General features: G+C 48.3%; 1 long non-coding RNA gene across 1 annotated transcript; it reads right to left on the minus strand.

The window, feature by feature from the left end:
• Window positions 1-13001: 13001 nt before the first annotated feature.
• Window positions 13002-21051, minus strand: LOC121820603 (uncharacterized). Its single transcript, XR_006061195.2, has 2 exons — window positions 17773-21051; window positions 13002-14458 (listed from the first exon to the last, which is right to left on the minus strand). It is a non-coding gene; the product is annotated as an uncharacterized LOC121820603 (long non-coding RNA).
• Between the last annotated feature and the right edge of the window lie 465 nt (window positions 21052-21516).

Consider the following 21516-nt stretch of genomic DNA (forward strand, 5'->3'; position numbering starts at 1 on the left):
GAGCCTGGTGGGCTGCCGTCTATGGGGTCACACAGAGTTGGACATGACTGAAGTGACTTAGCAGCAGCAGCAGCAAGGAACATATGATGATGATTAGGCATGTTCCCATGTATTACTTTGTTTATTTTTCACAGCAGGCTTATAGATCAGTATTATCCCCATCTTGCAGATGAGAAAACTGAGGCAAGGAGACATTAAAGACACAGAGCCAGGACTTTGTCTCAAGGCCTCTGGCTCAGCATCTGCAGCACTTCTCATCACCGCTGCCCTTCCACTCTCCACGCCAAGCTCTCCCCTGTCAGTTCCCACAGTCCTTCCACTGGCAGAGCTCTCACACTCTACAGTGGACTTGAGTTTTCTGTTTCTGAGAAAATGAGGGGCTACTCAAAGGAGTGCGTGTGTGTGCTAAGTCACTTCAGTTGTGTCCGACTCTTTGAGACTCTACGGACTATAGCCTGCCGGGCTTGTCTGTCCATGGGATTCTCTAGGCAAGAATATTGGAGTGCCTTCCTCCAGGGGATCTTCCCAACCCAGGTGTTGAACCCACGTCTCTTATGTCTTCAGCTTTGGTAGGTGGGTTCTTTACCACTAGTGCCACCTGGGAAGCTCAAAGGAGGGGGAGGAGTTATTAGCAAGCAGCTAGTGGACCCCTGATTCTGTGTGCCACACCCACCAACACAAACAGAGGTCCAGTGAGAAGAATTTGTTTACAAATATTTTCAGTTATTTGGATATTTCACCAGTGCTTCTTACCCTCACCCCTTATTTAAACAGGAAAGATCTGAATCAAGAGCTCTGCTTTTCATGTTATAATTTCATTGTGTTTGGACACCATCTGAATAGACCCTCTTCTGACCTGAGGTCTCTTGATGTCCCTAGGGCCCAATGAAAATTCATATCCCTTGCCGCCTGGTTGGGAAATATATGTTTCACGGCCAGCCACACAGAAGCTATATTCATATCTAATGGAGGGACTGGGCTCCTATTGAGAAAAGAAGAGCCAGTTCTTGGGTGGGCTGTTCCCTTCTGGGTCCCCATTTCTCAGCAGATTTCCTGGTTATTTGAAATTTTCTGATTATTTTTCCGACATGACTGTTTGAGGAGAAGGAGGGACAGAACCAGTACTTTTCCTCTAACATTTTCATTTGCTCTGCTTCTGGGGGTACCTTGCAGGGAAAAGCCATTGTCAGAAGGCGCCTGGGAAAGAGGAGGTGAAGGGCGCGCTTGGAGCAGGTCCTCCAGTCCCTGTCTCTGGAGAGAGGACTTAGAAGGCAGGGTGGGCTGCGGGTCATCGGGAGAGAGCGAGGCCTGTGCAGAGCTGGTTTGGAACTTCTGTTGGAGAAGATGCCGCCGGCAAAAGCGCATGGGGGGAATTTGCCTGTTGTTGGAGATTAGGAAAAGAGCAGTAAAAACCTCGCTCCCCACCACCCAGGCCCGAAGTGCGGTTCCAAGCGACCCAAAGAGTAGGCTGACTGAGTCCAGGGGAGAAAAGCCCCTGGTGGACCGTTTCTCGCTGCCCGCTTCCCGGACGCCCGCGCCTCCCACGCGGTGTCCCGCCCAGCGCATCCGTCCCCGGCGCCAGAACACGGCCGGCGCCGCGGCCGCGGGCGAAAGGGCTCCCCGTAGAGAGGCCAGGCTTTCGCCCCAGCGGGGTCGGGGGACGATGGGTCCGGGGTGGAAGGAGGACATAGGCTGGCCGGGCTGCGCCTGAGATTCCGCTAAGAATGCTCAGGCCAGGGCCAGACCGCCGGTTACCAGGCGCTTCCCCCTCGCTCCACTCTCGGCTTCGCTCCACAAAGCCTCTGAGGTAACGTCAGGGTGTGAAATTGGCTTCCTCGGGTATGGACTAGAGAATCCGGAGGCATCGCTGCTGTTTATTCAGCAATCATCGTGTTCCAGGTACTGAGGCAAAGCGCATAAGGAGCTTTATTATCCCCCAAACCACCTGATGAGGGGGCTACTATATCCATTTACAGACGAAGTCGGAGCCTGAGAAGTGGAATAAACCGATAGGTGTCAGTTCAAGACCGAACAGTCCATGTCTCCAAACCCGGGGGAGACCTGGGACGCCTGGCCCCCGGTTGCTTGAACTCACACTTCATGCTTGGAGTCAGTTGCTAGTGTTTAGATGAGCGTAAGGCTAGTCAGGGAGCGGGGCTGTGCGTTTCGGCGTGGTCACCTCCGTTCCTTGGCTGCTTCTGGAAGGACTTCCCTGGAGACAGGGTGGGAATGGCAGCAACTCCAGTCTTACAGAACTGAATTCAGCGACGACCGTCCAAGTCGTAGACAGTTTAGAGCAGTTTCCAGGAAGGTCTTCTGATGTCCAGGAAGAGTTTTCAGCCTGGCTGTTCTCTTAAATTATTTTCATCGTAATTGGCTGTTAGGGGTGTCTCCGCATTTGGTAGCTTTGTCATCTGCCTCTTCCCAGCGCTATTGATTCTCTTGGTGTGGTGGTGGGCTACAGCCTGGACACCTGAAGAAAGGGAACTGAGCTCTCTCCCTTCCTCTCCCCACCTCCTGTTCTTCCTTCCTCTCTTCCGCCTATGTTTTCCCTTCCTTCCTGCTTCTCTGGGGTCTGTGGAGAAGAGCGGAATTTGGTGTGACTTTATCTTTAATTCACTTCTCAGTCGCTCTAATCACTTGGCTGTAACTGGGTGGAGGCAAGTGCCTGAGGGTTTTTCTGGGACAGGTGTCACTGGGGCCTTACGAAGGTCTGAGAGGAAGCTGAGGCTGGCGGGACATTTTTGCTGACACAAAGTCCTAGGCTATATAGTGTGTTGATATGATTCCAGCATCAATGCCGTAACTGTTAGTATTATCCCCCTTTTACAGGCAAGGAGGCTATGCTCAGGGAGATGAAGCTGGTGAAACTGGTGAGGAGAGGGGTCCAGGTTTATGCTGGGCCTGTTTGACCTCACAGCTTCTTCGTACTCCACCCAGGGCCCCAAAACGACTTTGAATTGAGAGTCAAAGCAGGCTCCCTTTACATCATCTTCAACATTAAAAATGATAGCCATAGTAACTATGTTCTTAAGATTTAGTAACCAAGTCCGTCCCCAAGAAATGAGAATTTCCTCTTGTCCTGCCTGTGCCCCTAACCCTTCACAGATGCCCGGTGTCCCTCCAGAGGGATGTCCTTTAGCTGATTCTGAGGGAATGGGAATCCAACTGAGACCTGACAATCCTTTCCCCCATCCCCCAACGCTGGGGTCATTTTCAAAGTCTCATTTCTGAGGCTCCAGAAAACTGGTTTTTTTATCTAGCTGGAGAGAAACATCAACAGTGGGATGCTCCTTCTTCATCCTGCAGGCTGCCCTCAAAGATTCCTGGCAGGAAAAAGAGAGAGAGGATTTCAGAACCTCCTCTCCTCTCAGCCTCCTTTCCTCCCTCCCTCTCCCAGCCACCCCCTCGCTTTCTTGTCCCACCAGTTTTTAAAGCGCAGAGGATGTTTACCCTCCGGAGCAAGGTCGGGATGGCGCAGAGGTCAGAAGCCTGATTCACCACTGGGAGGCACCCGAACCCGGCCCCTGCCCAACGGCCTCGAATGCAGAGGCGATCCAGCCTCAGAAACCCCACGCTGCTGTGCCAGTAATCGCCTTTGGGACTCCCCAGCCTCCCAGGCATCCCTCCTGAGCCCGCCTGCCAGGCCCAGAAGCGCACTCAACCATGGGAAAATTGTGAGGGGCCCCTGGGCACTCTCCATCCCCAGGTGCCGTCAGAATTAAGGGAAGTGGAAAAGGGTTTTCATATCCCGCCCGCCTGACCTCCAATTCACTTTAAGACCGTCCTGGCTTGTCTTTGTCTAATGCCTAGAGATTTCTGCTCACCCTCTCCCTGCTCTCACCCCCGCACCAGGCCAAGAGACTCTTTGCCTTTGGGGAAGAGGAGCCAGGAGGTAGAGGAAAGTTGAGAACTTGCACCTTCCCAGAGGCCACAGGTTGAGAACTGAAAGGGTTTGGATCTTAGGCGCAGAGAGGAAGAGGTAGCAGCCTCCCAGCTCTTCTAGTCCATGACCTCTGAGGAGTGGTTCCCCCTTCAGAACCCGGGGCGGGGTGGGGTGTTAATATTTCACCAGCTAGCCCCTTCCTTCCTCCCAGAAGCTCCTAAGTGGACCGTCCCTAGTCCAGGTGCCACGTGGTCCCATGTTGAGTCAGCCTGCTCACCTGTGCAGCCCCGACCCGGGCCCTGTCTGCCGGAGCTTGTTGCCTCGGCCCCCGCCTGACCCCGACACACCAATAAGCCCCCAGACAGCCAAACATTGTTAACTTCTTTGCGTTTCTAGACTTCTCTGCCTGTCCTTTCCATGACCCCAGCTGAGGGGTCTCCCGGTGTGAGTCTGCACTTCCCCCTGGGGCTGGACTCCAGTGGGACGAACAAGCTTGCCTCATCCCCATCCCCTCCCCCATTCTCATGCTTCAGGATGGGGAGTCAACTTTCTGTGAAAGCTGGTTGGTCTAAAATAGTGTTCTCTCACTCTCTGTCCTGCCACAACTCACCTAGCCTGCGTAGAGTTTGTCTCAGAAGAGCTCCAGGAAACAGTAAAAATTAAGAGTGAAAGGAGAAATTGACACAGAGAATGTCAACCACAATTTCAGAAACTGAAGCTTAAAATCCCTCTCAGCCCAACCCTAAATATGTGGGGTGGGGCGTGAAAAGGACTGGATTGTCCACTGGGTCTAGTAACCACCATATAATGTTCTTGCTTTCTTAGTTCCCTTTGCTTTTTGAAGTGCTGCTCACACACACACTAAAAGGGGATCACACTAAATAGGAGACTGTCTACATCAAAAACAACCAGTTGCTGGGAAACAGGATGCTGGTGATTTTTCCCAAAGCCCATGGGGATCATAGCCCCAGGTTCACAGACCATCTGTCCAGGGTAGAGGGAACCACTGTTAGAAAGCTGGTTCTTCTCACCCCAGTCACTTGCTTCAAGCACCCCCCGCTGGTACCAGGGATACTGGTTCTGCCCTCAGAGCCTTGTCTCTCCATTCCTCCAGAGAAAGAGAAGGCTTCTGGAAAAAAACACCCCAGGAAGACAGGCTCTGGCCAAAGAGGGAGCTGGGGGTGTGGAGAAGGCATCCACAGGGGAGGACAGAGGGTCTCTGGAGTGGGGATGGAGAGCTCCTGTTCCTGGAGGAGCCCCCTCCCTTTCTGGACAGGAGCTGAGCTCTTCAACCCAAATATATATGGTCTACACTCATTCAAGCAATTGTTTGGATAAATTGGAAAATTTTTCTCACCTGAAATAATGCAGTAATGGGATCAAGAAGTTAAAAGTCCTTTGATCAGAAATCAAATAAGAAAGCCTCCCCCAAAAGAAAGAAAGCCCCTCAGACCTCTCCTGGGAAAGAGGTCTTTTGACTAAGAAATAGTTATAATCTAATTTTTAAAAGCCTTTAAAATTCGATTTACCAAATCCATACCTCAATTTCAAAAATTCTGAGGGGATAAAACTTTATAACCAAATCGTGGGGAAAGTATGTCTTGTTTTCAAATCTGAAATGCTACCCCGAGGGATTTGACTGGCTTGAAATTCCCCCCAATTCCTAGTCAGTTTCGGGCACACAGCAAGTGCTCAGTAAGCGTTGGCAGGCACGTCCTCTCCTCCTTGTGGATATCCGGCTCCTGACGCTGGCACTCTGCAGGGCCCCGGATTCTCTCTCATCTTTTCTCTAACGATCGGCCTCATGTTTTGGGAGCCCAATTTCTTTTTATAGCTCTCGGGTAGGATCAAGGCGCAAACCATTTTGCCTTCCAAAGAATTTCTGAAAGTGGTGGGAATGAGTGGAATGAGGATTACTTCCCAGAAAAGCGCTGCAAAGGCTGCTTTTGAGCCCGCGGAATATCCAGTGCTTTAGAAAGAGGCTGTGTTTGCGACCTGAGACAGGGGAACCCGCCTGGAGTTTTGCGAGGCAGGATGCGGGGCGGTTGGCTCATTGCGAGGATCCCGCCGCTGATGGGGGCCTCTGGAGAGAGCGGTACGCGCGGCCTGTGCGGCTCCTCCGTTCCCTGATACCTCCTACTCCTCGCTGGCCTCCCTGGTCCCCCAACTTCAGCCCCGCCGCCTCTCCCCAGCCTGCCGCTCCAGGTGTCCTCTGGGAATAAATGCGTGGAGATCACTAGGTCCCGAGAGGGAGCGCCTTTCTTTCAGTATCCGGAGAACCGAGGCCAAGTCGACAGACTGTCCTCCCCGGTCCAGAACCCCGAAGGGCCGAATCTCCAAAGGCCCATCTGCCAGGTGTGTGTTTGGAGCAGCCGTCTCTTAGACTCTACCTCAATTTTCTAGTGTTCTGTAAGTTCTTAAGTGAGAGTCTGCTGACCTGCGGAGGAGTTTGCCTGGGGCCGGGGCTTTGGGGGAGGGAAGCAGAGTGATTCGGCCTGAGGTTCCAGCTCTGCGGCGGCGGCAGCTCTGTAGCGGTTTCCATCGGAGTCCGACATGGAACTTTTCTGTCTTCTAATCTTAAGGAGAGTCGAAGAAGAAGAGGAAATGATTAAGAAAAGCCAAATCTATCCAATAAAAATGCAGCTCTGCAAGAGAAAATCGAAGTGCTTAATAGTCTGAAATCTACACTCCATTTCTTCCAGAAAAGAAAAAAATTGTCGGGAAAACTCTAATACACATAAACTTCAAATCCTCAGTCACAAGTATAATTCTATTGACAAAAAAAAAAATGACCCCACATTTTAATAAAATATAAAAAACAAATTAGTTAGAAATTAGATTAACAAAAAAACAATAGAAAAATAAGAGAACAAGAAAAGACAGTTTTCTGAGAAAGGACATACAAATTGCTTTAACATTGTGAGACTAGGTTCAGCTTCCATGAATATTGAAAATGCACAAAACCTTTGATACAACCCATTTCTAAGAACATATCATACACATATACTTGCATAAATATACAGAGTAGTGTATCTTGGTATAATAGGGAAAAAAGGAAGAGAAAATTGGAAACATTAATAGTCACCTGGTTGAATAAATTGTGGCACATTCATACAATAAAATGGAACCATTAAAAAGACATTAGTAAAGACACAAAACCATCATTAACAGTTTTTAAAAAAAAAAAGACAAAATGCAAAGCTATATATATACATACACATATATATATATATGATGTGCTGCCACTTTTGTTAAAGGTACTTGTAAAGATACCAAGTACCCTGGAAACAGTGCTTCTGGTCAGAAGTGATCAAAGAACTACTTTTCTGGTATTTATTATTATAAATCTGGTATTTGTTATTTTAATAGTGTACATTATAAATTTTATAGAGGATAAATTTTATTATAAAAAATTGAAAACAGAAAAATTAAAAATGAATTACATTTCTGCTTATAAGATCTGATTAATGCAATCTTTGTAACAACCAAAATGCAGGCTTTTCTCAGACGCTGAGAACTCGTAAAAACCAGACCGTTAACTTACTCGTTTTAAAAAATATAAGCAGAGGTTTTTTGGTTTTGTTTACAAGTTTGCAGAGAACAGATACTAAAGCAAGGACTTAGCTTGTAGTCTGAGTAAAAAGATTTATTTGGGGATGAGGGGAGTAGGAACTAACTTTTTGACCAGGTCTATACCTCCGAGATCTCCGACAGAAGAGTGAAAAGGAGACATTATTTGCACCATTTAGAGCAAAACTCAAACCAAACTCTAGCTGTTCAATTTGAAGTTGAAACATACACTGTTGAGGGACTTTCCGCCTTCTCCGGGTCGGCTTGGGTCTGTTTTAGATCTTCGGACCTTATCGCCTGGGACCCGCCGGCCGCTCTAGGAGATGTTTCTGCGGCCATTCGACTGGGAGTTGGCGGGCGAGGCGAGCTGGGGCTGCCCGGGTGAATCTGGGGATGCAGGCCGGGCAGAGCCAGGGGCACCCTCCTCTGATTCGAGTAAATGCTTCGGGAGGGAAATGCCCTGCTCTGCGCCGCTCGAGGCCTCCCCCACCGGCCCAGGCAGACGTGAGGGGCCGGACCCAGGAGCGCCTGGTTTCCCAACCAACGTTGACCGCCCGCTTCGGGCAATCTCCCTATATTGGACTGGCTCCCGCGCCTCGTTCAAAAGAAGCCTGGCCCTTCGGGCAGGTTGTCCGAGGATAAGCCAGCGGGCCTGAAGTTCTCCCGTTCCTTGCACTGATCTGAGGGCCAGGAGTGGGGTGGGGGACTTGGGGCGAGAGCCGGGCGGCTTCTGGGGCGCCTATGGGTCCGTGTCCCTGAAGCGACCAGCGACTGACTCCAGTCCGTGCAGGAGAAACGTACGTCTGGGGCCCAAAACCCCCCTTGCCTAGACCAGCACCTCGGCTCTCTTCCTGACCTTCCTTGCTAAAACATATGGACACTGAGGCCCAGAAAGATTAAAAGACATTTGCTGGAGCTGGGTCAAGGAGGAGATACTGGGGATGGCTTCTTAGTCAGCAGGATCCTTGGCAAACCCAGAGAGTGAATTGTGTGGGGGTGAATGGAGGGTGGATGAGATCCCATCCTCCTGGAGACCCCATAGGGATTTTGACTTAAGTGACAGCAAGCCAGTTCCACCCCACCACCACCCCCAGCCATGTCTCCTCAAAAAGCAGCCGTGCAGAGGCTGAAATGGTCCAAATATGGGAATTATAAATTGATTGGCTTTAGCCCCAAACCATTACTTTCCTCTATTTCCTCCTTTTTCTCTCTTCCTGGGGATTCTGCTACCCATTTTCAGTCCTCTCCGAAGGCACTTCTAAATGAAGAAAGATCAGAGTCTGCCAGGCAGGGCCCTTAGAATCTTGTTCATCTGTCACATACTCCCCCATTTGACTGGCCTGGCTAAATGGGGGCTTGGAATCTGAATATTTGCCTAAATGCTCCAGCTTTCTTTGTGTAAATGTGGCTGTGACTCTGTCACACCAGGCAAGAGATGACCACGAATAAGACTAAAACTAAAAATAAAAATTTACTGGCGTTGGGGGTCTTGAAAATCATTGGTGGGTCTTGGGTCTTGTTTGGTCCTGTTTCTGACTTGTAACCTGATCAAGAAATAAATACAATTGGAACTGATACAACTTCAGGATCACTGGAGATTGCTTTGTTTATATACAACCAAAGCATGTCTTTTCCAGTACTGAACCACGAGAGGTGACAGATTTCCCCCTTGGGGAGTGGGGGAAGTCTGCTCTTAGATTAGAGCAGAAGGGGCCTGATCACCTCCCTTCAGGAGTTAACAGCTCAGGGAAAGTGAAAAATCCAGCCAATCAACGATTGTTTGGTTGGAGACAAGCCAAACAATGGCTCTGCCTGATTTCTTCCGGAATTGTCTGAGCTGGCTGGTCTTTAGAAGGCCAGCCTAGCGGGTGCTGAACTGGGAGATCAGTATCTGTGTCAGTACAGGTCCTGGAAGGTCCCAGCCCCCGCTGCTCTCCTATCCAACTCTCTAGGACCTCTCCTCTGCTCTGATGCACTGAAATGTCCTAATTTCGCTCCAGTTTCTATGCTTATTCTTTTCTTTATGTGTGCTCCCATCTGGCCCTCTGTCCGTCTCTCTGTCATAGACTACATTCATTTCTCTAGGGGGCTTTTGCTTAATTCAGTCATTCATGCCTGGTGAAAAAATTAACAGGTCACTGGTTAACTGGCTCAAATGTTGGGTCAGAGCATTGAGTGATGGCACAACTGCTGTCTGTGGTTCTGTCACTCTGGCTTTTCGCAGGCAGAGCTTGTGGGTACCATCTAGGATACCCTTCATGCACTGGAAACGTTGTCTTTATGGGGAGAGTGACTCACCTACCTATGTTTATTATAATCCCACGTATTTCAACATGATATCAATTTTTTTTTCCTCCTGAAACCGGCAATTTGACTAAGGCAGAGAGGGAAGACAATTTTGATTCAGTTTGGAGTCTCCTTCTCTTGATCATGTGTGGAAAAAAATTCCATGCCAAGATTCCAGCTGAAACAGATTTTCCTCACTGTTTGAAAGGACCCCACTGAAGGGGTCAGCCAGGACAGCTTTCTGGGGTCCAGAGGGAACTGAGCAGTGTTTGAAGCCCAGCCTTTCTTTTCCTAAAAATATAAATTCTGGCATCCAAATCAAGGAGGAAAATTAAAGGAGGCAAAAAGGAAAAGAAAACCAGAAAGAAAACAACTGGAGGAGGCCTCTCTTGACTCAGATCTGGCTCAGTCCAGGTCCCCTGGCAGAGCCTCCACACCCAACTCAGGGGCCAGACCAAGACTAAGAGAAAACACTTCATCCTGCTCTTCTTTTAAAAGTCTCCCACCCTTCTCTAGGGCAGGAATCCAGACACAATGCCAGAATTTCCCACCTCTTCTCTGTGGGTGGGGATGCTTAAAGTCACCCTGGACTCCTGCCCTCTACCCTTCTCCCCGCCTCCCACTAGTACTGCCTTGATCTGGGGAAAGTATTAAAGTGTTAGTCTCTCAGGCCTGCCCACTCTTTGTGACCCTATGGACTGTAGCCCTCCAGGCTCCTCTGTCCATGGCATTTTCCAGGCAAGTATACTGGAGTGGGGGCGCTGTTCCCTCCTCTGAGGGCTCTTCCTGACCTAGGGATCTAACCCGGGTCTCCTGCTTTGCAGGCAGATTCTTTACTGTCTGGGCCAGCAGGGGGAGGAGCCTAGCCGTCGGGTATCACTGCTCAGAGTAGCCAGACTGCTCACAGACCCACTGTATCTCCAGACTCTCTTCAAATGAACACATTCAACCCAGTCCCTCAAAAAGGTCTAAACAATGTAGACCCCCTAATGGTATGGACCCGCCCTGCAGTGCTAATGGCTGTGCAGAGATCCCACACTCCTCCTTGGAAGAAGCCTGCTTTGTAGGTGTGTGACTTGACATTAAGGACTTTTAAGTTAAACAGAAAAGAGAGTAAATCCTAGACAGGAGCGATTCTGTGCTTGCACAGCAGAGATCTTGTGATGTGCAACAAACATGAATCTTGGAAGATAAACATCAAATTTCAGAGGCCCCAGCAGTGGGAAGACCTGCAGCTGCCAGGTTGGCTGAAGCAAAATTTAGCAGTGTTTCTAGTCTGCAATGAGATGGCTTCCCATATCCTTTGCAGACATTGCACAAGTGATTAATATACATAAATGTGCATGTGTGCACGAAACATCAGATTTTCTAAGGGAAAAAACCCTGTCAAATAAGCAGCTGGGAAAACAAGACTAAATCTCTTAGTACTGCTGGCTGGCTGAGGAAGCTCTCTCTAAGCCAAAGTCACACCTTTATTTCACCCCAAGACCTTCAAAGGATAAATATGAGTTTTGTGTAAATCTCTGGAGAGGATCACAAGCTGCTTGTTACTCAGAATGGATTATGTGAGATTCATTTTACGAGGACAAACTGTATTTCACACATGAGTCACCTTGAATAACCCAATAATTAATTAAAACCATGTTCTGCAGTGGAGAGTTTATCACATTTGCCGGCTTTTTATGAGCTAGGTGTAGTTTGGAAATGAAAAATGTGAGGACTTCAGTATGTCTGTGCTACATTCTGCATTGGCTCACGGTGACTCCGTCTCTCTGGGTCCAGGGAACAGAGTCGGGGGTGTGGGACCTCAGTTGGGAAGGGTAGAGCCCAGTTATTGCAGCTGAGTCGGACTCACCTCAGTTTTTGTAACCGGGACCTGGGCCAGTGTTTCCTGGACTTCCTCTTGGAGATGAGTTAGGTCTTTGGGGTGCTTGAGGGATCCCTGGAAAGAGGAAAGTGGTGTGGCCAATAGAAAAAGGGCAATGGGGAGAGGGACGAGACAAAATCCTGACTTGTGCCAGGCTGCTTGGCAATTCCTGGGAAAGAGGAGTGGGCATTGTGGTACTCTTCTCCATGACAAGGAGGTCATAGCTTCTTTGGCTGGATACCACCAAGTCCAGATCTCGTCTTAGTTTGGGGGGAGGTGCTTTTTGTGTACCCAGCCAAAGAAGCGATGTCTGGAGGTGCTTTTCCATAGATATAGGACAAGAACAAGCTTGTAGGTTGGTTTCTCTTCCCCTAGTAGAAATCCCACATTGATCTTAGGCACTGCCAACTCAGAGCTACAACTGGTTGGTTATACGTATGTTGCAATCTTTACACACAACTCCACTTCCCTCATCTTTATTGTCTCCAAGCAGCCCTGTGCAGAAGGCTGGGCAGAGACAATCACTCCCACTTTACAGATGGCGAGACAGAGGGCTGGAGAGAGACGGCCAGCTCAAGGACATGCAGCTAGCAACATGTGTCAGAGCAGGGAGAGAAATTCCAGCTCCCCATGTCAATAATGCCCAAAGGGCAGGAAGGAATAAGAGATGGCAAAGCTAGTCTGGCCACTGCACCTTGGAAATAGACGATGCACTTTAGTTCTCTTGGGAGGCATGGTGGCCTCTGGGGGCACCTCCAGGGAAGGGACTGGACAGTCATGCCCCAGTGGCAGTAATCTTGCCTCTAGATCTGAAGCTGAGTAGTCAGTCTTTGACACTCTTCGAAACCCGGATAATTCAAAGAGTCATCAGAGGGTCCCAGCTCCACTTTCTTTGGGAGAAGATATAGGAAATTGTGCAGTTTTCCTGTCCATGGCCAGCTGCCCTGGACAGAGGAGCAGAAACCTGTGAAAATAAGTCTTTTGGCCTAACGTAGAACAGTAATCTTTCCTGAAGATGACCGATATGGGGCACCCCTGGTGGCTCAAAAGTAAAGAATCCGCCTGCCAGTGCACAAGATCCCCTGGAGAAGGAAATGGCACCTCACTCCAGTATTTTTGCCTGGGAAATTCCATGCGCAGAGGTGACTGGTGGGCTATAATCCGTGGGGTCGCAGAGTCTGACAGGCCTTAGTGACTAAACAACAAAATATCTCTGGGAATTGGGTTGACCCAGGGTTTTAAATAAACAAATAGTATGAAAAAAAGGAGACAAGGAAACTGCTATAAGAAACTTGAGACATATCAACTAAATGTAATGTGTGACTTTATTTCGATTATGATTTGAGCAAACTAATTGTAAAAAGATAATTTTGAGACAACTGAGGAAACTGAAACAGATTATTGTTAATTTTGTTACATGTGACAATCACATGAAGGAACTGCTAAAAAAAAAAAAGAAAAGAAAAAGAAGTCCTTATCTGTTAAGGATTCAAATAAAGTATATTTGGATGAAATGCTGCCTGTGACTTGCTTTAAAATACTCCAGAAAAATAAACCTGAAATATGATTGGTTTTGAGTTGATAAGGGTTGACACTGAGTGATGAGTTTAAGGAGTTATTATACTCTTCTTTGTAGAAGGCAGTGGCAACCCACTCCAGTACTCTCGCCTGGAAAATCCCATAGGCTGCAGTCCATGGGGTCGCACAGAGTCGGAAAGCGACTTAGCAGCAGCAGCAGTAGCATACTCTTCTATATGTGTGAAATTTCATTTTTACTGTTTTCTGTGTATGTGCAATTTGCTACTAGAAAACAAATCAATAAGGCTGTGGATCCACATCCCCCAAATCCACACACACACTATCAAGGAGTGTGGCTTTGAGACCCTCATGGAATCTAGTTCAGAATGTTTAGGCTCATCAAACTCCCATTTTTCTCCAGGGGGAGAGCAGGATTGGAAAGTATTTTAGCACCAGACTGACCCCATCGTTTTCTTTCTCTGCAGTGCGATGGGGCCATGAGACAGTGAGCAGTCTGAGTCTCAGAGAATTCAGCTACAGGTGAACATTTCTGGGCATAGCTCCCTCCTTGCTCTAATGGACAAAGCTCCGAGATGAAACAGGGTGGCAGGGGTACGGATAAGTGAGCTGAGTTCAGTCCATACCTTTTTGGTTTTACATCAAATATGCCTCGATTTTTTTAATGCTATGTGTTAAAGGATTCCTTTTATTTTGGAGTCAATATTTTATTTTTCCCAAATCCCTTTGTTTCCTCCTTTTCCCTTTAGTAACTTCCCAAATATCTCAAGTCTATTTGTATCAGGTAGTACTTTTTAATGGGATTAATTTCCATTTTAAAAGTTGGAAACGACTTGGTGTTCGAATAGGAAGAGAAAGTGAAATGGTCAGAGCCTGGATTTGGTGCCATAAAGACCAGTGTTGGAGTTCAGATCTCATCATTCATCAGTCTCTAGCAGTTGAGCAAATTAATCTCCTAAACCTCAGTTTTCTTATCTACAAAACGGAAGTAACAACTGCCCTTTACTTGCTGTGAGGATTAAATGAAAGGCACATGCGGGGCGCTTACAGTCCCTGGCACACCCACACACGGGTTACGACGACGCCGACATTTCTCAAGGGCCGCCTCAGGAAGCTGGAGGAGCAGCGCGCAGGGACGTAGGGGCGTGAGAAGCTGGCCAAAGCGGTGTCCGGGAGGCTGCGAAGCAAATCCGAGAGGGCAGACGCCAGCGCTCCTCCTCCGATGCTCTAAGCGGGTTTTGGTCCAGCGGGAATTTCCGCCCTGAAGTCAACCTCCGCCTGAGGATGCGGGATCCCTGGAGGGCAAGGTGCACCTAGCGAGGTAGAGGAAGTCTCCGGTGGGTGGGAGAAAAATAGGGCTCCCATGCTCTCCAGCTGTGCCTTTGAGGTTAGAGACCTCACCCGCCGGCGGGCCGCTTTGCCACTCACCAGCGGGGTCACAAACCTCGCTGGGTGCGGTGTCTTCCGTTGCATTACTGAAAAATCGGCCCTACCAGGTGTTTACACGAGGGCAAGGAAGGGAATTAAGGCTCTTGGACAAAAGTGGGGAAGTCCTTAGGCCCCCCTCGTCTGATTGGGTTCCTTGGGAGCCTCCTAGCCCGCCTAACATGCACTGATCTCAGGCCAGGAAGGGCCCCTCAGGACAAGGTCCACGGTTCATTTGCACCTCCCCTGGTTCAAGGCTTGGCCTGCATCTCTGGGTCAGACGATTCCTGAGGCTAGAAAAACCATGTCGATGGGGGCAAGCAGGGGGTAAATGAACTCAAAGGTAGGCTAATGTGAGGGATTCCAATCCAAAGACAGAGCGCACCCGCAATCTGTCTGCATCACCCCTAAATACACACCACACACACACCCAACTACAGAGCTGGGTTGGGCCTGCAGTAGATCCTGGAGGATATTGAGGGACTGGAGGAGATGGAAATATTCGGTCTGCTTCCCATGACTCTTCCTCAGGCCCCCATCTGGGCCTCTGGGGCTAAGTTCCATTCATATGAAAGTTTCCAGGCTGATCTCAGGAATAAGTAACTGGAATCCTGGTCTTGTCTAGAGTAGCTGGAACAGCCAGACAAGCAGTGCTTCAGCCTGGGAGGGGGTGCCCTTGTGATCAAGCTTTGACCCCATAGGACCTGGTAGATAAGGAGCTGAGACTTGAAAACCACTCTGAACTTGTGAAGCTTCTACACAGTCACTCAAAACTCCCTGTCTGACTTTGGGACTCCCTGGGAGAGGCATGGAGATGGATAGGTATTATGGGAAGTTCCAGTGTTACATCCAGACACCATAGCTGACTACTGAAGGCAGGCATCCCTCTCCTGCTCCCACTATGGCAGCACAGAACTGCCTGGAGTCCCAGAATTGGCTGTGGATTTCCTGAGGTCAAGTCATTTTGACTTGGGCAAGATAGCTTCTTTTCCTCAGCATCTGCCATTCAGCCACTCAAACACATAGCTGACTGGAACTGAATGATTTCTAAGGATCCTCCCAGTTCCAAATGCCAGCTCACTAGTTTGGGTAAGTAGGGAATTTGAGGCTTCCTATTCTAACCTTCTAGATCCTTAGCTCCAATTTAGCTTCTATACCTAGAGCTTCTAAGATTGGAATCTCCTCCCAAGCCCTACCCTGGCCACATAAGCAGTGTGAGGGGAAAGTGAAGATCTTCATGTCTCTAGGGAAAAGATTTTTGGCATCTGGGGACAATAACAGCCACAATCCTTTCAAATCATGGATAAATCTGTGGACTCAATGGAGACCAAATAATAAAAAAAAAAAAACCTTTTCCTAGTGGGTGATTTTCTCATTTAAAGTGAAAGGCATTTCATATAGCCTCTCAGAACTCTTAGAAAATCTCTGGTGGAGGCTAGAGGGGAAGAAGTCCTAATTTAAGCCCAAGTGGATCAAGAGATGAGCAGATTATGAACCCAGAGCTCTGCTCCAATCCCTAACCTCACTTTGATGGAGTTCCTCATGTGTGGCCAAATACCAGCTCCGAACATCTAGGGTCACACTGTAGACAATTGGACAGATTCCTCCAGCCTCATAAGGTATCAGGGTCTGAGGTAAATGGCCAGATCAGAACCTTGGGGGCCTGGCTGAGATGAGAGTCCTTAGGTGGTAACCAGGAACTACCCCATATTCATCTCAGACTGGGATTCAGAAAGGCAGATGGTGTGTGTGTGTGTGTGTGTGTGTGTGTGTGTGTGTGTGTGTAGCCAGACACTCTGGGATGCAGGAGGGTTATTTCCAAGCCTTAAATGAATTATAAGAAGGTAATCATTTGTGGCATTTCCCCCTCCCATCTTGGTTGTGCTTCTTCAAAGACAGGAACCCATGAACAACACGGACAGGAGGGCTGTTAGAAAAACGGCCGTTTTCTTTGGTCCGTGTGTGTGAGTGTGTGTGTGAAGTGCTTGCCTTTCTCCTCTCCCAAGTTTGTTTCTTGGAACAGATAATTCAGAGGAAAAGGGAAAGCTCTTGCTGTGGTGGTGGATGGAGGAGGATGACAAGATGGTCTGGTTCTGGGCCACTGGAAGGGTCTCAGATCTCTCAGCCAGGGGGATGGGGGAATCAGAGCAAGAAATCAAATCTATCAAACTGTACTTTCCCCTAAACCTCAAACCTACAGCTCCACTGCAGGCTGAATAGGCGGGTTTGGGACTGGAGGGGCCAGGGTCTCCATGTTAACATTCCTCTTGATTTCACGAGTGAAAACTTAGTGTTTGTCTCTAGCAGAGTCTATACATGAGTAGTCAGAATTCATCCTAATAATTATCACTTACATCCAGCATTCCTTGAGGGGGAAAAAACAAGGTGGAGATGGGGATAGGGGAGTTGTAAGAGACTTGGATTGCTTTCTTGAATTTGCAGGTAGGTTTCTTGATATATTTCCCATTCCTGAGCCCATCCAGGATCCCAAGGGCTGAAACAGAGGAAGCTGAGTCTCTGAGGGCCCTAGAAGCATCTACAAACCCCAAAGGCATTGGCTGTGGGCTCCCATTTGAGGAACCCACCCTTGAGAGTGTGTGTAGAGGGTGGGGAGGCTGGAGGGCTCCGGGGAACTACAGGGTGAGGAGTGGAGGAGGTGATCTCCAGCACCAGTTTTGTCCCACTTGATGGGCTACTGAGGAGCTTACACCCTGAGGTTGAGTGTCCCAACTGAGTCAGTACATGTTGGTTGTCTCACAGAGGCCAGGTCACAGGGCTGGGGCTCCCTCAAGGACCTCATAACTGTGCCCTGACCTAGACCCATGCAGAATAATCAGTGGTGAGCCTAGAAGCCTCTTGCTGACTCCCTCCACGACTTTCCTTCTCACTAATGCCCTCAACCTCCAGTAATCGTCCCTTCCCTGCTCCTGCCTGCGCACCACCCTTGTGTCCAAAGTGAACAATGACTCAGACTTACAGGGAAGCTGATCCAGCCCTTCCCTCCTTACACAGGGCAGATAGGAAAATGGAGGCGCAGAGAGGGGAGATGACATTGCCCACCACGCCTTTCTCTCAAATTTTGGTTATATTGCTTTGGGAACATTCTTATTTTCTTTCTTTCCGTATGTAAAGGGTACTTCCCCTGCAGATTTACTCCCATCCCTTCTCACTCTCCGCGTCCCTCCCTTGGCTCCCTACTCACGGTTCCTGGCTCAACGCTTTTCTGGTTTCTGGGCTTCTGGGCGCCATCAGGACAGCGGCAGCGACGTGGCTGGCACTAGCTTCTCCCCTTAGCAGACAGTCTTTGATCGCTCCTCAGATCCACTTGCTGGGTGGTGAAGGCCTAACAGGCTCTAATTTCTGGATCCTCAGCCTCGGCCTCTGAAGCACTTGCGTTTGTCCTGAGAGGGTCCTAACCCAAGGATGTTGCACGGCTGACAGGGTGAGAGGGACATGGAGGTGAGAGTGGCCTCTCCAGACCAGCCAGGCCTCCACTCTCTGTTCTTGTAGCTCCCAGACTCTGCCGTCCTTTTGTCCAAAACATTTTCCTGTGAGGCCTGGCCGGAGCCTGCCTGATTTCACAGAGAAGGTGGCCTGTTATCCCCAAACAGGTCCTGTTGTTCAAGCTGGCTGGCGATTGGGCTCCAGGACCGCTCTGCAAGGTGCCCGCCAAGGTCAGACTCTGGCAGTGGGGAGCCCCTGGCAGGCTCTATGCCGACCTCGGAGAACAATGGAAAATTGAGAGGGCCAGGAAAGGGGTAGAGAAAAGGGAAAAGGGAAATGAGAGGGAAAGAAATATAAAAAACAAAATAGATGAGAGGGAAAGACAGAAAAGGAGGAGGGGAGGAAAGAGGAGAATATGAAAGAAAGAAAAGTGAGAGGATAAAGAAGCAAACAAAAGGAAAGCGGTGTGTGCACGTTGGAGAGCAAGAAAGGCACCAAGGGAAAATCAAAGGTAATCGGCGGTGGGGTGGGGAAAAGGTAAGCAGTAAAGACGGAAAGAAAGGAAAAAGAATGTCTCCAAAGCAATATAACCAAAATTGAAGGAAAGGCAGAAAAAGGAAAGAAAGATACTGAAAGGCTAAAGACAGATGAAAGAACATAGAGACAGAAAGGAAGGATGGAAGAAAAGCCCGAGGAAAGGCATGCACCCTGTTAGCCCATTTTCGTGAAATCAACCTCCTCAAGCAGTTCCGCGAGGCCGGCGGAGCCCCGAACTTTCTAGAGACGCTGCAAATTCTCATTTTTCATCACAACCGACCTGAAAGCCGCGGGACCGGGTACATTCCTCCAGGTGGGAGAACGAAGACACCGAGAGCTCACGTAGTTTTACAAAAAATAAACCATAATTTAACAAATGCCCCCAAGCGGGGCGGGTGGGCTTCTCTCGCCCCCTCCCCCTAGTCGGCTGCCCGAAGCCCCTGCTCCGCGGGCGCTGACAAGGAGGTGCCAAGTCCCAGTGGCCCGAACCCCCGCGGCCGAGCTCAAAGGCCTGGCTGTAAAGGTCATAGGCGGTCTGTGGGGCCGCTCTGAATGGGCTCCCGGAGGTAAACAGACTCTTAACTTTCAACTTGGCCTTGACCTTCCAGGAGGTGTCTGGCCGGTATGTAAAGGAGCAATTGAGGCATTTCTGCGAGTTTGGCTGGGTCAGTAAACGGGGTTGGGGGTCGGGGAGGCTCAGGGGTCCTAAGGGTCTGTCTGGAGGCTCGCAGCAGGACAAAAAGGAATCTGTGGGGCTGGGGGAAGGGCTAGCTCAGCCCAGGCGGGTGGGGACGTCAGGATGCCTCGGCTGTACTAAATTCCGCCCTCAACTCTAGCGCTCAGGGAGGATACTGAGGTGCTGAGCCTCAGGTTCTGTACGTGGGAACTGCAGGTTTACTCAAGGCTGAAAGAGGCAAGCAAGAAGGGACCAATACTCGTTAGGGAAACTGTTCTTTTCTTTTCAAATAAAAACAGGTGGCTTGTAATTCATTGGAAACAGAGACACATACAGAAACACAAATAGAACCCATTTATTCAGTTTATGAAATGCTTTCATGTGCAAAAAAATCTTCACAGCATTCCTGAGGGGTAGAAATTACTGTGCCTTTGAGAATACATAATTTTACAGATAAGGAGACTTACTCTGCCTTACTTGACTCCAGCTGAGGTCTATGACAGGTCATACATGTTTGCAAATACATAAACATATACAGAAAACGGGAGCACATGCACATATGTTAATATGATATTTGGAACTGTTCCCTAGAACCTACTAGATGCTAAATAAATTGTAGAGCAAAACAGAACTCCCCCTCCCCCGCTATAGTATTGATTTGTATTGAATTGTATCTGCTTACATAGAGGTCTCCAGCACAGTTGGTGAGCTTCTCCAGGGCAAGGTTTGAGTTGGTCTTCTCTGCATTCTACAGTGATGCAGAATTACATGCATTCAGCTGTTTGTTTCCGTAAGACATAGATAAGAACATTAATATCCAAAAAGCACAATGGCAGGCAACATTGCTATGAATCTTGAAATTTTTATATTTAATTATGTTCCTTCTAAAAAATAGAGATAAGCTGATGTAATGTCAAGAAATACCCCATGTACATCTTGAATTTTTATAGGGAACATACCCGTGTAACTAGCACGTAGATAGAGATCTGAGATCCAGAACATTTCCAGCCTTATGTCACCTCCTAGTCAGAAGCTCCCCTTCCCAGGGCAATCTATTCTGACCTCTATCACCATAGATTTGATTTTGGCTATTCTTGATTGAACTGCATAGAAATAAAATCATAAAAAATTTGCTTTTTTGTGTAGCTTCTTTTACCCACCTATCTGTGCAATTTATCTATGTTGTGTGTAGCAGTGTTTTTTAAAATCGCTGTGTAGCACTATTGATGAACATCTGAGTTGTTTCTATTTTTGAGCTACAATAAATAAAGCTGCTTTAGATATTTTAGTACTTGTCTATTGATGGATATAAACATTCATTTCTGTTGGGTATATTCCCAGGAATGGAATTGATTTACCTATTTATACAATTTAGGGATCTGTTCATGCCTGTGTTGTCATCTACCAAGCAAAAAGCAGTAAAAAATTCTTAGTCGTTAGGTAAAAATCCTGGTATTTCTGCCTTTCATAATCAGATAACCAAGAGGCTATAGCAAGAAACTGGAAAGCATCAAAGAGACATCGCCTCCCTTTTCTCTCCTGTTGTTTTCAAATGCAACAAAATCCAGTGAGGATTTCATGCTTGGTGTCTTCGATTATCAGCAATGGTCACTGAGAGTGAGCTATACTCTTCCCTACAGCCCTGCAACTTGGAGCAAATCCGGTTGCATGGGCCCTTTCCTGAAAGATAGCTCAAGTTCAGACTCAGGTTGTTGAGGGGGTATGGCCAAGCCCACCTAGAGTGCAGGGTAGTCTGTTCTATAAAATTGCCATGAGCTTAGTGTAGAATGCAAAAGTTCCTGTCTTCTCAAAAAAAAAAAAAAAAAAAAACCTGTGAGTTTTAGAAAAAGTGAACCCAGAAGATTTGATTTGGGAGGGATAGTGATGGAAACAGAAAATCTCTAAAGACAGATCTGTGGAAAAAAAAAAAATATATATATATATGGTTTGGGGCTTCTGCCTTGCACTGCACAATAGTTCCCAACAGATGGGCCTCAGATAATTCCTCCAATGGTTGAGATTCCCTCTCCCATGCCCTTTTCCTTCCTAGGAAAGGAAAGCCTGGAGAAAGCAGATAGAGGTCCTGGGTTTTCTGGTCCTAGGTTTGGGTGGTAGTGTGCCAAGATCAAGGTGAATTTTCTGGGCCCCATGGAATGTAGGAGAGGACAGAGAGACTGGGTACTTCATAAACGCCAGGCTTCTGTATTCTTGGGGTCCAGATTCCCTCGAAACTAGTTCTTTGCCAGTTAGCCAGGCCTGGTTTTCTGGAAATAATCTTAGATCCCAGAA

This window comes from Ovis aries, chromosome 11 (assembly GCF_016772045.2).
Source record: "Ovis aries strain OAR_USU_Benz2616 breed Rambouillet chromosome 11, ARS-UI_Ramb_v3.0, whole genome shotgun sequence".
Taxonomy (NCBI): Eukaryota; Metazoa; Chordata; class Mammalia; order Artiodactyla; family Bovidae; genus Ovis; species Ovis aries.